This window comes from Dipodomys spectabilis, unplaced genomic scaffold, assembly GCF_019054845.1.
Source record: "Dipodomys spectabilis isolate Male_0828 unplaced genomic scaffold, ASM1905484v1 ptg000096l, whole genome shotgun sequence".
Classification (NCBI taxonomy): Eukaryota; Metazoa; Chordata; class Mammalia; order Rodentia; family Heteromyidae; genus Dipodomys; species Dipodomys spectabilis.
This window is the reverse complement of record NW_024870773.1, coordinates 7,144,543-7,161,091: the sequence shown is the minus strand read 5'-3', so window position 1 is coordinate 7,161,091 and position 16,549 is coordinate 7,144,543. Positions and strand designations below refer to the sequence as shown.

The window sequence follows — 16,549 nt, the reverse complement described above, 5'->3', positions numbered from 1 at the left end:
ATCCTCAGATCTCAGCCTCCTGAATAGCTAGGATTACATGGATGAACCCAGCTCAAAATATATTTTGACTGTAGAGCAAGCAATTAACTGAAGGACTTGAATATAGAAAGAATCAAGGATCAACCTCTGAGTTTTAACTTGAGAAGCTGATTTGGTGATTAGGCCATGTAGGGAAAATTTAAAAGAAGGAGGACATTGGGTTGGCTTAGTAGTGTGCAAAAGTATCTTTTCTCAATATAATTGGATATTTAGAAATGTAGTATATTAAAGCATTTAGTCCTAGAAGTATATGTAATTTGAAAGCCATAGGTTAGTACTACTAATTTGATAGAGTAGCTTGTACAGTTGGCATAAGTATATAAGGTAGAACTTCAACCTTGTATAGTTGAGGTTCAGAGAAATATTAGAGAGACGGGGAAAAACAAGTGTCTGAAGAAAAAAGAACATTAGTTAGCTATGTCCATTGAAGAGATGAGTGTAGGAAAGTGATTATTTGAGTGCTGTTGGTCTGTTTTGGTAGAATAGTGGGAAGGAAAGCCTAGTTGAAATAAAAGAAACACACTGAAAAAGGAATTATAATAAGTGCAGGTGACTCTTTGGAATAGCACTCCTATGAAAGAAAGGAAGTAGAAAATAGGACAGAAGCTGGAGGGGGACTATGAGGTCTACAGATGATTTCTTGTAAATTAGCCACAAAATTCTATCAGAGACAAGAAATCAAGCTCAGCTCACTACTTGGGAGTTTTTAGGTTGCTTGGGAGTGGGCAACTCCTAGATTTGATAGGACATGGAATTTGAGTTTGGGCTGGGCACCAGAGCTTAGTAGAAAAAGCTCCTGGATCCCCTTGAATCTATACCTGAAACTGAATTGGACCTATTGTTAGATCCCCAGGGCCAGAAAGGAAAGGCCTTGTGATACATAGTATCAATCAAGTAGAGTGCTCAGAAAAATTCTTGTCCTAGGTACAGCCAGTCTTCAGTTCTAAAGGTGATTCTAGTAGGCTCAAAAGAATCTATCAGAAGTTCAAGCAACTTATGTTCCAGAATAAAGACCAAAAGTTTGAAGGAACACCAAAAAATTCCATAACATAGAACTTCGTTTTGGGGGCTGGGAAGGTGGCTTGGTGGTAGAGTACTTGCCTTGGCATGCCTGAGGCCCTGGGTTAGATTCCTGAGCACCACATAAGCAGAAAAAGGCGGAAGTGGCGCTGTGGCTCAAGTGATAGAGCGCTAGCCTTAAGCTGAAGAGCCGAGGGACTGTGCCCAGGCCCAGAGTTCAGGCCCCACAACCGGCAAAAACAAAACAAAACAGAACTTCATTTTTGGCATACAATCAATTACCAGGTATGCAGAGAGCAGAAAAATGTGACCCAAACTGCGTGGGGCGGAGGGGGGGGGGGGGGGGGAGACAAAGTGGGGGAATCAACAGGAAAAAGTCCTGGAAATAACCAAGTAATCAGTAGATAAAAGTGGTTAACAAAGTTATAAATAAAAATTTTACCAAAAACGAATAGAATGATCTTATTTTACAAGGTAAAATCCCATTTCCTCTCTTATTTGACTTTGCTTCTAATAACTATTTCCCATCTCTCCTGGATCAGTGTTTTGGAGGGATTAGTTACTAATTAGAAAAGGATTTTTTCCTGTTCTTCTAAGGAAGGCAGCTATATGAAGAAACACATCAATTGGTAATTTTTATTCTATGATTATGTGTGTGTATGAATGCACATGTACTTGCACACTTCCCCGCCAGACTGAGATTTGAACACAGGCCTTACTCTCTTACTTGGCTTACTTTACTTACGACTAGCATCCTACCACTTGAGTTGCTACATCTCCAGTCCAGCATTCTGATGGTTAATTAGAGATGGAGATGGAATCTAACAGACTTTCTGCTTGGGCTGGCTTCAAACCTGCCCTCTGATCTCAGCCTTCTGAGTAGTTAGGATTACAGGAGTAAGGCATCATTGCTCAGCTCTGTGATTATATATCTCTTGGAAGTCTAAGATAAGATCAGAACCTAGGAGTAATGAGAGAAATGAGAAAGCTGACTTTCTAGAAAAATGTAATAAGGTTGATGGACTTGCTAAAGGCTCATTATTTGAGATGGGCTGTTGAATGAAAATCAAGGATTCAATTTGATTTTCAGCACAAAGTAGATAGATTATTGGGCTTACAGGAGTTGAACTTTGCCCAGCAAGTAAAAAGAGGAAGAGAGGGATTAAAAAAAAAGAATTGAAAGCTATTTGAGAATCAGATTAACATGTTAGACCATACCAGGCTGTCACCCTAATAAAGCAGAGGAAGAGACCAAGGAACTGAACAGAAAATTGATACAGGACTCAGGCAATAGCAGAAGACTCAGGAAATCCTTTATTAGAGTAGGGGTTCTTGAATTGAAGACTAAGTCAGAAGAGTGGTAGTTGGAAGAATGGGATGCTTTGTTGGATTCCAGAAGTGCTATAATTATAGTGAAGGCAAACTCTAGAATATAACCCCAGAAGTGGCGAGAGGAAAAGATCAGAATAAATGTGAAGATAATGATATTAGATGATTTTATGTGTAGGAATTGTCAGCACCACATAAACAGAAAAGGCTGCAAGTGGCGCTGTGGCTCAAGTGGTAGAGCGCTTGCCTTGAGCTGAAGAACTGAGGGACAGTGCCCAGGCCCAGAGTTCAGGCCCCACAGCTGACTCCTCCCCACTCCCCAAAAAAAGAATGATATGCCAGAAGTGTATGTGAGAAAATATTGAGCTCTGTGACTGCAGAGGTACTACCAGACATGGTGCAAGAAGATGTGAGAACTTTGAGTAGCAATATCTTTAGTCTACAGAAGAGAATGGAAGAATTTTAGAAAGTAGAAAAGAGTAGAAAATTGGGTCAAACTAGAGAATATTGTGATCAGAATGGTGATAAGAATCCAGTTATGTAAAAAAACAAACTTTACAACTTTGGCACGGGGGTAGGGGGGATAGGGGGCAGGGGGGCGACAGGGGAGTACGGGGTCGGGGGGCGATGGGAAGGGATGGGAAGGGGAAACAAAGGAGGAGGCAACAGTGCTTGATAAAAAAACGTACTCATTACCTTGCTCATGTAATTGTAACCCCTCTGTAGGGTATTTTCACAATATAAATAAGTAAATACAGGATTGGGGCTGGGGATGTGGCTTAGTGGTAGAGTGCTTGTCTAGCATGCATGAAGCCCTGGGTTCAATTCCTCAGTACCATATAAATAGAAAAAGCCAGAAGTAGCTCTGTGGCTCAGGTGGTAGAGTGCTAGCCTTAATCAAAAGAAGCTCAGGGGGCTGGAAAGGTGGCTCAGTGGTAGAGCACTTGCCTTGCATGCCTGAGGCCCTGGGTTCGATTCCTCAGCACCACATAAGAAAAAAGCCGGAAGTGGCGCTGTGGCTCAAGTGGTAGAGTGCTAACCTTGAGCTGAAGAGCTGAGGGACAGCGCCCAGGCCCAGAGTTCAGGCCCCACAACCGGACCAAAAAAAAAAAAAAAGAAGCTCAGGGACAGTGCCAGGCCCTGTAGTTCAAGCCCCAGGACTAGAAAAACAGAACAAAACAAAAAACGAAACATAAATTTGGGAGAGTTGTGGGATTTATCTGGCCAACCTCAAGTCAACAAACCTTCTAAATGCCTTCCTGGTGTGGTGGTCAGAGGTGGTGGGATAGCCTGAAGAAAGACTAATTCCACAGAGTAGAAATGGTGATCCTTCAACTTCAGTGGTTTTCTCTCCCTTCTGCTGCATACTTCTATACATACTTTCATAAAAAATATTCGTACTGCACCCTTCATTTATCACCCAGGAAATTAACCTTTAAAGGTTGCTATAGAACTTGAGACCTTCCTTCCTCTACAGAGGATCTCAGCAGGAGCTATTCTATTTTGTCTTGGGATATCAGGATACTTAATAATTGTCACAAGTTGGAGAGGTACCATTGACAATAGGGCTTCAAAGTGATGTTTTCTTACCATGTTAAAAAAAAAGTCTCATAAAAAGAATTGCTTCTGTGACCTTTGATAGTGCTAGGGAGCACTTGAGTAAATAAAATTTCCATAGGTAAATTACCTTAATTCCATTTTTACATATGGCTTGGTTTGGGGACTTTTGTGCCTTAGTAAATCAGGGGCTACCACTCCTGCTGTCTTTACACCCAAAGCTTGGTCTTTTTGCTGGTTAATTTGAAGTAAGAGTTTTTCAGAGTTGTCTCCCTGGGCTGCCTTCAGATTCTCTGGTCCATCCCCGGATTAGCAGGATTGCACAGATAAACCCTACTCTTCCTTGTCCCACCGTGCCTGCCCAGTGTGAAATGGGTTTTTGGTTTTGTTTTGTTTTTTAATGTAATTTTGTGATACACTAATTTTTTCAGGAATATAATAAAGCAAAAGCATTCAGTATGGTATACAGAAATACTCAAAATTTGGTTTTATTTCTCCCTTATTTTACAGTTAGGTCCTTGGATTGAACAACCTGTATATAAATTATTACAGGAATTTGCAAAGAGAAAATATGGGGTTCAGTAGAACTGAGAGTAGCTACTATAATTAAAACATAAATAGGGTTTTTTTTTTCCTCTCCCACCCTGTCAATTATTATTATTATTTTGCCAGTCCTACGGCTTGAACTCAAGACCTGTCCCTGAGCTTCTTTTGCTCAAGGCTAGCACTCTACCACTTGAGCCACAGTGCCACCTCTGGCTTTTTATGTTTATATGGTACTGAGGCTTCATGCATGGTAGGCAAGCCAGTAAGCCACATTCCTAGCCCCCCTGTCAAAATTTTTGATTCACTACTTACTCCATGTCACTTAACGCTTTATATATAGTAAGTGCTTAACTTAGTATTTTAATTTAAGTTACTCTAAAGAGATTAACATTTTTTTAGTAAATTTTTGTAATGAGCATATTGGTTATGGAGAATTTTTTTTTTTTTTAACCAGTACTGGGGGCTTGAATTTAGGTACTTTCCTTTTGCTTTTTCACTCAAGGCTGGTGCTCTACCACTCCCCCACACAGACCTAACTCCCTTCCAGCTTTGTGCTGGTTAATTGAAGATTAGAACCTTGTGGTCTTTTCTGCCTGGGCCAGCTTCAAACTGCTTCTCAGATCTCAACCTTCTGAGTATCTAGGATTATAGGTATACGCTACTAGCACCTAGCAGCACCTGCAGTGTTTTAATGAGTGGATACTGGATAATTGTGTGTGTGTGTGTGTATGTGTGTGAATATATATATATATGTGTGTGTGTGTGTGTGTGTGTAGCTTTATTTATGACTTAGTATTATAATATAATAAACATGGAGTTTATCCAGACAAGAACGTTATTTGAAATGGATTGTTTTATATAGATGCTCAGTTTTCCATGGGATGCCTGTAAAACATAAAAATATGATTTTGGGGATTTGTGAACAACCAAAGGAAACAAGTTTTCTGAACATTTTAACTCACTGTTTGAAGTTTAGTTATGCTTACATTTTCTTTTTCTTTTCTTTTTTTTTTTTCAGTTGTGGGGCCTGAACTCAGGGCCTGGGCATTGTCCCTGAGCTTCTTTTGTTCAAGGCTAGCACTTTACCACCTGAGCCACAGTGCCAATTCCAGCTTTTCTGTGTATGTGGTACTAAGGAATGGAACCCAGGGCTTCATGCATGCTAGGCAAGCACTCTACCACTAAGCCACCTTCCCTTCCCAATGTTTACATTTTCAAGGTTCTTCTGTAGATAAATTAATGCGTTTAAATCCAAGAATTTCTGTTTAAAGGTTATAATGCAATTGTTCCTCCCCACTTTTAGTTTTCAAAGCTGCAATCCCTTCAAAGTTGTCAGGATAATCTTTCTAGAACTTGCTTTTTTTGGGGGGGGGGGGGGTTCCGGTCGTGGGGCCTGAACTCTGGGCCTGGGCACTGTCCCTCAGCTCTTCAGCTCAAGGCTAGTGCTCTACCACTTGAGCCACACACAGCACCACTTCCAGCTTTTTTCTTTTTGCTTATGTGGTGCTAAGGAATCGAACCCAGGGCCTCATGCATGCAAGGCAAGCGCTCTATCACTGAGCCACCTTCTCAGCCCCAGGATAATCTTTCTAAAATGTGAATTAAGTTATTATTTGATATTTGAAATCCTTAAATTATCCCTGTTTTTCTTATAGAATTAGATGCAGAAACTCCACGGTAAGATTTATTGGACCCTTTATGATCTGGCTTCTTTGCCTTTCTGGTCTTTCTGCCTTTGCCTCTTCAAACCCAAGTTTAGCAGCCTAAATGATTAAGATTAAAAGCAAATAAACCTTGAGATCTGGAGGATTGGAAGTCAGGAATGGCTTATCTTTAGGATACTGGTCTAGGGATTGTCCCCCCCCCCCCCCCCCCCCCCCCCCCACACACACACACAGTATAGCTTTTTGCCTAGGTTTCAATCTTCTAAAGGCTTGGCTGGGTCTGGAGAACTCACTTCCAAGTTCATTCATTCACATAGTTTAGCAAGTCTAAGTCCCTCTCAGTCCCTTGCTGGCTAAAGTCATCTTCTCCATTGTCAGTTGCAGAGTCCTTGCAGCATGGCATTTGGCTTTTCCCATAATGAAAGATTTGAGAGAAGGAAGTAAGTGGGAGTAGGGACAAGACTCAAGTCTTTTATGACCTAATTTCAGAATTTCTGTACTGTCACTTCTGTACTCTCACATATTATGGGACAAACCTGGTAAAATATAGGAAGACAGTATACAAGCTGTGAGGACCAGGAGGTAGAGATCACCGGAGGCTTCTGATTACTAAAAATTCACATTCTTTCCACATACAGATTATCCTTACCTTGCTCTCTTAAGTCTCATCTGACTAAATATTTATCTTTCTGAGATCTTACTAGATTTTACAGTCAAGTGTGATAATGCATGCCTAGAATCTCAGTCCAAAATATCTAAATCTTTGAGATACAGTTGAGGCTTCTCTTGCTTTTTATTACCATTCATATTGACCTGTAAAGCTAAAGAGTATGTCGTCTACTTTCCACTGAAGTACAATATTGGGTTAGACTTAGGATAATCACTTATAAAGCATTTCTGTTGCCGGGCACCCATGGCTCATGCCTGTAATCCTAGCTACTCAGGAACCTGAGATCTGACAATCAAGGTTCAAAGCCAGCCTGGGCAAGTAAGTCTGCTGAGACTCTTATCTCCAATAAACCACTCAGAAAGGGGCTAGGAAGGTGGCTCAGTGGTAGAGCGCTTGCCTTGCATGCTCAAGGCCCTGGGTTCGATTCCTCAGCACCACATAAGCAAAAAGAAAAAAGCCAGAAGTGGCACTGTGGCTCAAGTGGTAGAGCGCTAGCCTTGAGCTGAAGAGCTGAGGGACAGCACCCAGGCCCAGAGTTCAGGCCCCACGACTGGACCCCCCCCCAAAAAAAAAACCACTCAGAAAATCGGAGGTGGTGCTGTGGTTCAAGTGGTAGAGTGAAATCCTTGAGCTGAAAAGCTGAGGGACAGCACCCAGGCCCAGAGTTCAAGCCCCACAATGAACAAAAACAAAACATTTCTGTTGGTAGGAGAGCAGTAGTGAGGGATCACATCACAAGGAAGTTCCTTGTCAGAACCATTGTGAAATCCTGTCAGGCAGTATTGTAAGTTCCTTCACCTGTTGTTCCCACCTTTGTTTGCCATTTCGACATTTAGTTCTGCCTTATTACCCCTTTTTTTAATGAAAGGTAACACGTTTACAACTGAGGACCTGTGTGTGCGGGCGTGTGTGTGTGTGCGCGCGCGCACGCGTGAGCACGCGCGTACACTGCAAGCACCTGCCTGCTTGCCTGCCAGACCTGTGTGTGCGGGCGGGCGGGGCGGGCGTGTGTGTGTGTGTGTGTGTGTGTGTGTGTGTGTGTGCGCGCTGCGCGCGAGCATGCGCGTGCACTGCAAGCACCTGCCTGCTTGCCTGCCAGACCTGTGTGTGCGGGCGGGCGTGCGTGCGTGCGTGCGTGCGTGCGTGCGTGCGTGCGTGTGTGTGTGTGTGTGTGTGTGTGTGTGTGCGAGCATGCGCGTGCACTGCAAGCACCTGCCTGCTTGCCAGCCAGTCAGTCCTGAGGCTTCAATTCAGGGCCTGGGAGCTGTCCCTAAGCTTTTTTGCTCAAAGTTAGCACTTTACCACTTGAGTCATAGCTCCATTTCTGTCTTTTTGCTGGTTAATAGGAAATAAGAATCTCATAGTCTCTACTGCTCAGGCTGGCTTCAAACTCTTAAAATCTTCAGATTTCAGCCTCCTGAGACTACTGAGTACGTTTTAGCTTTTCATTTTTTTTCTTTTTTACCTGCCAAAATTTGAGCCTCTATATGCCCCCTCCCCCTCATCTATTCCATTTAAACAAGCAGTGTTTCTGCACATATTTTTCTTACAACTTGGTGACTATTTGGATTGTGTTGAGGTACACTCATTAGTTGAAGCTATTTGCATAAATTTGCTACTTTAAGTTCCTCATAAAACACAATTATTTTGTGAAGTATATAGTCCTCGTAAGTGAGCCTTTTGTCTGACTAAATATTTATCTTTCTGAGGTCTTGAAAGGTTTTACAATTAAGTGTAGTAATGCAAGCCTGGAATCTCAGCTACTTGGTTTCTTTTTTTTTTTTTTTTTTGGGTCCAGTCGTGGGGCCTGAACTCTGGACCTGGGCGCTGTCCCTCAGCTCTTCAGCTCAAGGCTAGTGCTCTACCACTTGAGCCACAGCGCCACTTCTGGCTTTTTTCTTTTTGCTTATATGGTGCTGAGGAATTGAACCCAGGGCCTCAGGCTTGCAAGGCAAGCGCTCTACCACTGAGCCACCTTCCCAGCCCCAATCTCAGCTACTTGGGAAGTAGACTTATAGGAGGATCATGGTCCAAGGCCAGTCTGAGCAAAGTTAGTGAGACCTTATCTGGCCAACAAACTAAAAAGCAAATGAACTGGGAGTATGAGTCAAGTAGTAGAACACAGGGCACTGAGTTCAAGCGCAGTACTACCAAAATAATTTCCTCAGTTTAAAAAAATAAAAAAGAATTTCCTCAATTTAGTTTTTTCAGGTAGTGCCTTGCATCTGATCTTGGCTCAAAATTCATTTGTAATTTTAGCATTCTTTTAAAAAAGTTTGTTTTATTGTAAAGATGCTGTATAGAAGGGTTACAGTTACATGAGTAAGGTAATGAGTACATTTCTCACCACGCATTGTTACCCCTTCCTTTGTTTTTCTCCTTCTATCACTTCCCTCAATTTTAGCATTCTTTTTTAAAATTTTATTTTATTTTTTTAGCATTCTCTGTAATCTAGAGAGACTGTAAATATTCAAAACCTTTTTTTTTTTTTTAAATTTAATTTAATTTTATTTGCGAACATACTGTTCAGAGGAGTTACAGTTACATGGGCAGGATAATGCGTACATTTCTTACCAAGCATTGCAGCCTCCTCCTTTGTTTATCCTTCACATCCCTTCCCAGCCTCCCCCCTCCCCCCCTAATCCCAATCCTTCTCCTTCCCCCCCCCCCCCCCCCCTCCGCACCAACGTTGTAAAGCTCGTTTTGGACATGACAACTTTATTCAAAACCTTTTGAGAGTTCTTGATTTAGTTATTCTTGACTTTCACTATGTATAGCAGAAAGAACAGTACTTGGTTGAAAACAAAATCTCCTTAGTTCTGTCACCTTATTTAGAGGTAAAGTTTTCTCTTCACATAACTGAAGGTGAGTGTAAACTTGTGCCTCTTCCTAACAAGGGATATGCCTTCCGTTTTCCAATTTTCTGCAGCCATACACACTATGAGGCTTTGTTGACAGCTTCATCACTAATGGATAGTTCCAAAGCAATTCCTACACTTTAGTAAATTTTTGTTATAACAGTGGGGAAGTGGGGACTCTTAGTACCATGTGTGTTATCTATTACCACATAACCACTCAAACAAAATCTAGAAGCTTAAACAAACATCTATACCTTCGCAGTTTCTGAGGCTCAGAAAATTTAGGAGCAGCTTTATAGGATGGTTCTGGTTCACATTCAGAAAAGCTGTTAAGGATTGCCAACCCTTGTATTCCACATTGCTTTCAGACTCATATTGCTCTCCTCAGTATGAAGGTCTGTCTGTTTACTACTTGTCAGTCTTCTCAGAATAATCAGGCTTCCTCCAGAGCAAGTGACCCAAGTGGAAGAGTATCCCAAAGCTACAGTCTTTTATAGCTTGATCTTAGAAGTGATGTATCATTACTTGTGCTTTATGCTAGTGGTCACATCAACTTATCTGTGGTGCTTTGTGGAAGGGAAACTGCATGAACAGTATAAACATCAAAAAGCAAGTATCCTTGGGACTGGTGAACTGCCAGTGTTTAACAAACATACTTTCAGTGGGCCAAGCTGCTTCTTACTTTTTCCTTTGCTTGTTACAGTGTCATTTACTCCAAATGCTTTTCCTTTTCCTGTTTCCACATCTATTCAACAAACCACCATTAACTTTTTTTTTTTTTTTTTGGGTCCGGTCATGGGGCCTGAACTCTGGGCCTGGGCGCTGCCCCTCAGCTCTTCAGCTCAAGGCTAGCGCTCTACCACTTGAGCCACAGCGCCACTTCTGGCTTTTTTTCTTTTTGCTTATGTGGTGCTGAGGAATTGAACCCAGGGCCTCATGCATGCAAGGCAAGTGCTCTACCACTGAGCCACCTTCCCAGCCCTGACCACAGTTAACTTTTATGAAACATTCCTTCTAGCTTCCAGCATGGTTTCTGAATGTGGAAAACAAGTTCATTTATATAATGGTTCACTCACTATACTGCTGACCTTTTAAAAGCAAAAGCATTGTTGTATCTTTAAAGGGTTAAGATTGTGGTAGCACAAATCTTACTTGAGTTCATGGTTAGTGTGGAAAAATTTAGGTGCTCAGTGATAACTTTATGCTCTAAAATAGTATTCAATATCTGTTTTGTTTTTCTGCCCTTTAGTTTTTGGAGTAAGGCTAATAAAGTAGAATTTAAGCCATTGTTTATGGGAAGGACTTCAGAAATTGTAAGAAGCAAAAATTTTAAGCCATTTGAGATGTACATATAAAACACATAAAAGATTGTATTTCCAAAGTGTAGTGCCAAATTGTATATTGTCTCCAAATATTCTTTTTATGGTAAAGGACATTAATGATTTATATGGTAAATAAGACTATCTATATTAGCCTTTTTTACTTTCAGTAATTTTGTAAAGATCAGAAAGTATTTTTGTTTTGAATAGTTTTTATGTTACCACTCAGTCTAATAAAATCGTGTAAGCCACATTTTAATAGTGGATTCCTGAAAAGTCATTCTTTCTAACATGAAACACATAAAATAGTCATTCTTTCACTAAAATTTTTATATTAAAATTTCTTCTTGAAAGGGTGACTTGATCAAGATTAATTATAAACTGGCATGTTGAACTGAAATCCCTTGGCATAATTACTTAAGGATCATTTTTAAAATGCTTTTAAATTTCTTCTCTCTAATCTGAAAGTTTTATAAACAAAGATTTAGGTTGTTAGTACTTTGTTATTCCATAGCTTGAAGTTTCCTTTTCATTTACCATAGTGACATCTTGGTATTATATATTTAATTCTGTATTATTTTTCGTTTTGCTAATATTTTCTTTAAATGCAATTTCACTAAACTATAGCTGACTATTTTCTCCAATCTATGAAGAATATTGTAGAATCAACTCCATAAATATATATTCCTTAATTAATTTGTTTTGGATTTTGTTGTTGTTTGGTTTGGGATTGGTGTTGTTTGTTTGAGAGGCCTCACTATCTATTCCAGGCTAGCCTCAAACTCACCATATTGTGCCTTCCAAACACTGGGGTTTACAGATGCGCATCACTGTATTCAACTTGTTTAGAGGACTAAGATTAAAACTTAAGCTAGAGTTTAAAATGCCTAAATAAAAATTTTAATGTATTGGAATGGTATCTTAACTAATTTGCTAAGTATTTCAATTATTATTGTCCCTTACTACTTCCTTAATTTACTCTACTCTTGTTTCTTGCCTAGATTTAAATAATTTCCCAGCTAGTCTTCTGTAGTTGTGATCTGTAGTTATGATCTCCCCAGTATTACCCAGCCAGTGGTCCTTTGTCACTTTTGCTAAAAACCCCATTCCTCTTGTTTTCAAAGTGACTTTTGTATATGGACATTATTTGACCTTGGCCTACCTCCTTTTTAGTTTATAGAAGTCTCATTTCCTTCATCTGGGGAATCAGTTCCGATTTATTCTCATATATTGAGACATTCTCCTGTAGATTAGTGAACTTGGAGATCTTTAAATTGAAGCTCAAGATCACTTCCTTAGTTGTCTGTTCATTATGACAGATCTTACGGCACTTATAAGCATATTTTTTCATAGCAGCTACTACTATAACCTTCTTAGTGGTTATTTAAGTATAGTCTTTTACTAGAGAACTCTATGCTTTCCAAGTACCTTTGTAAGGAAGTTTAATGCCTCAATTTTTTATTGAGTGAATGACTGGATTGACCTGTTGCTAATTTATTCATGTTTGTAGTTCCACTTAACCTCACGGCTATCTTTAGAGTTGAGTAGTGTTACTCTGAGGTGCTTTAGAATTAAATGAAGATAATGATCCTGCCCTGAAGTTACTCTGATGAGGCAGGTCTCTCAACTACTAGGCCTCTCACCCTCACTCACTTCATCTCTTACAAAGGTAAAGGGAATTTGAATTAGGGGACAGTGAGTATAATGCTTCTGTCTCATCAGACAGGGTAGGGAAAATTGGACTGCAAACTTACAATCCCCCAATCTTAGAGGATTTGGAACTGATTTGTATTACTCGTTAGATTAACAAACTTTTTATTCTGTATGACCTTACTTCAGGATTCAATGGGACAGAGCAGAGCAATCTTTATTCTGAACATGACTGTGATAGAGAAATGGGGAAAACAAAAACAAAAACCCAGGAGAATCACTGCAGTCTCAAGCTGGCCCTGGGTAAAAACACAAGATATCCAAAAATAACAAAAGTGAAGAAGGAATAGGGTTGTGGTCCATTGAGTGCTTGCCTAACAAGCTTGAGGCCCTGTGGCTGTGTGTGTGTTGTGTGTCTTAGGGCCTGAACTCTGCCCCTTATCTTTTTTGCTCAAAGCTGGTATTTACCAGATAGTTACCAGAGATAAACTGTGATCCTCAGATCTTAGCCTCCTGAGTAGACAGAATTTAGCTCCTAGCTCCCAGCCCTGAGTTTAAGCCCCATTACTACCAAAAAGAAAAAAAAAATGTTATCTTCAATCTTTTTCCTACCCCAATGTACAATAGAACTTACAGGGACAGTATAACCACAATAAACATTCATTTAGACAAAGGAAGGCTGAGAGAGGTACTGTAGTTGGGAATTCATAACAATTCCAAACTCTTACCAGGCTGACTTTGTAGGCCCTCTTTCTTTCTTTCTTTCTTTCTTTTTTTTTTTATTACAAACACTAAAACTTTAATGAATGGCTAAAAACTGTGATTCAAAATGGGTTCAAGATCAGCCTGTGTGCATAGTTATTGTCAGTCTAAAGATAATATGCACTTACATAAGGTAAGCAGCAACATACAAAAGTACATATCAAATGAGAATAAGAGAACTAGAAGGGGAGACTGATAATGTCCTAGAGTGGAAAGAGTTGGAGTTTAGGGTTCTCATCTTGAGATTGCCCTGCTCTTGTAGGCCCTCTTTCTTTACATTAGCTGTGGGAATATTTTTATTTAGGCACTATGCCTGACCCTTTGAAATGGCTCCTCTATCCAGTGGCTTTTTGGTTTTGAATCGAGTGGATACTTCATTTTCATCATCTCTCTTAGCCTTGTCAGAAGTAGGCTTTGGAGAATGTGCCTGTCATCTTTGGGAGCTAAAGTGCTTTGCAACTTCCTTCCTACCTATTAATTCAGTCATATGAATCAGTTACTTCTAGTGTGTTGCTGTTTGCAGCACATCAGTGTCCTTTATGATAGCTCTTCTAAATACTACTATGAGTCTACCAGACTGTTCCTGGAGAACTATATATGCCTTAGTGTCTGCCTGTCACATTCTCCATCTCTGTTTTCCTGTCCTCCCTCCTTTTCAAACAGAACAACCAGTGTACCATTTTGATACTTCAGTGTGTTAGCCTTCTTCCCTGAAGGTACAGGTTTAATTAAGTCCATTATTGCTACTCAAGTTATTATATCTTAGTTTTACCCAACAGTTTTTACTGTCTAATACACATTGTTGTCCTTCTCCCTTCAGAAAAGTTTGCTTGCTTCCTGACCTTCAAACCAACAACATATACTTACAGGTGTTTCCTTTTCTCCTTTTTTTTTTTTTTTGTTTGCTTTTTATTGCAACAGTAATCCACTTCTAAGCAACCCATTAATAGATGATTTATGATAATTTATGTTATAACAACAACCCCAAAGTTTTTTGTTTTATTTTTGAGAAGATGATGAACTTGGGTGTACAGTTACATAGGTAAGGCAATAAGTACATTTGTTTTTAATCATTGGTACCCTATCCCTCTTTAACTCCCAGTTATCCCTCCCTCTCCTAACCCTGAAAATTTAATGGCCTATAATACCAAAAGTTTATTTCTCATTCATGTCACATTTAGATTGTTATCATAGATCTGCTGGGGCAGAGTCAATGTGTGCTTCACCAGCAGATGTAATGTAGGTCACTAACCACAATGAGTCATCTAGTCTCACCTGCCACAGATGGGTCAGAAAAAGCCATCATCCCAGAAATATTTCCATAGTCATCTTTGTGTATTGGTACAGAAAGTTAAGATTCTGGGGGCTGGGAAGGTGGCGCTTGCCTTGCATGCCCAAGGCCCTAGGTTCGATTCCTCAGCACCACATAAGCAAAAAGAAAAAAGCCGGAAGTGGCGCTGTGGCTCAAGTGGTAGAGCACTAGCCTTGAGCTGAAGAGCTGAGGGACAGCGCCCAAGGTCGAGTTCAGGCCCCACGACCGGACCCTCCCCCCCTCCCCCCCCAAAAAAAAAGATTCTGAAGATTTTTATCCTACAACTTCTTGTGTTTGGGGCAGTATGCTAATTGTCCTCTTGTTTCTAGAGAACTTTTTGTGAAGAGAGATAGGTGTTTCTTAAATGGGCCATATTTTATCTCAAGAGTGTTTTTTGTTTATTTTTTAATGGCAGTACTGGGGTTTGAACTCAGGTCCTTTAGTGCTTAGCCACACCTCCAGCCTCTCTTCTACCTCTGTCCTTCACTGGTTATTTTGAGATAGAGTCCTTTTGCCTAGGTCCACACTGTGCTATAGAGCCTTTTAATGTACACTTCCCATTATAACATGAGAACAGATATGCACCACCACGTGCAGTTTTTTAATTAATTTTTTATTATAAAGGTGAGGTATAGAGGGGTTACTGTTTCATAAGTCAAGTAATGAGTACATTTCTCTTTGACAATGTCACCCGTTTTTTTTTTTTGCTTTCCCAGTTTTTCCTTCCCTGTCCCCACCTACAAGTTGTGTGGTTCATTTTTAACATAGTAAGTAGCACCGATGCATTTATTCACTCCTTCCATTTATGTGCCCCTCCTTCTTTCCCTCTTTGTGCCCAGGTCTTAATTGAGAGGTCTCTGAATTTATTTTTTATTTATTTATTTGTGCCCGTCCTGGGCCTTGAACTCAGGGCCTGGGCTCTGTCTGAGCTTCTATGCTGAAGGCTAGAGCTCTACCACTTGAGCCACAGCATCACTTCTGGCTTTTTCTGTTTATTGGTACTAAGGAATTGAACCCAGGGCTTCATGCCTACTAGGCAAGCATTCTACCACTAAGCCACATACTTAGCTTTTCTGAAACTTTGCTGCTTGCTCAAACCATTGTCCCAGTCTCAGCCTCCTAACTAGCTAAGTGGTAAACCACCAGCACTCATTTGTCTTAAGGTTTTTGATCTATCCTTATACAGAAAACAAATATTTTTTGGTGGCACAGGGTCTTTGTCTGCTAGATAGGTGTTCTGTGACCTCAGGAACATCCATAACTGTTTTTGCTTGTTTATTTAGTAGTCTTTCCTTTGCCTAGGCCCTCCAGTGGAGAGCCTCCTATCTGTTCTTTTAAATATAATTTTATTCTATTTATCTATTTTTGTTGGTTATAGAGCTTGAGCTCAGAGCCTGGGTGCTGTCCCTGGGTTTCTTTGTGTTTAAGACTAACACTCCACCACTTGAGCCACAGTACCACTTCCAGTTTTCGAGTGGTAAATTGGAGATAAGTCCTACGGGGACTTTTCTGCTTCAAACCGCAAAACTTAGACCTCAGCCTTTTGAGTAGCTATGATTACAGGCGTGAGCCACCAATGCCCAGCAATTTTATTGTTATTATTAAGTTGTTACACAGAGAGGTTATCACAATTCAGGTAATGCATACTTTTTTTTTTTTTTTAAGACATTATCACCCCTTCCTTCACTTTCCCCCAGTTTCCCTGTCCCTGCCTACAAGTTTCATAGTTCATTTCCCACATAGTGTATACTAAATACCATGATTATATTTGTTCACCCTTTTTAAAAAAAAATATGCTATTAGATCATATATGAGGCTGTTGA

The 16,549-nt window shown here is 40.3% G+C and overlaps 1 protein-coding gene across 4 annotated transcripts in view; it reads left to right on the top strand.

The window, feature by feature from the left end:
* The window catches only part of Epc1 (enhancer of polycomb homolog 1), a 99,645-nt gene that overhangs the window by 41,567 nt on the left and 41,529 nt on the right, over nucleotides 1–16,549 (top strand). Inside the window, exon 1 of one of the 4 annotated variants that reach the window (XM_042685960.1) lies at nucleotides 12,992–13,003. The exons of the other annotated variants lie outside the window; for them this stretch is intronic. The gene's annotated coding sequence lies outside the window, so the exon portion shown is untranslated. Of the gene's footprint in view, nucleotides 1–12,991; nucleotides 13,004–16,549 lie in introns of those variants that run through there. 4 annotated transcript variants of the gene reach the window in all.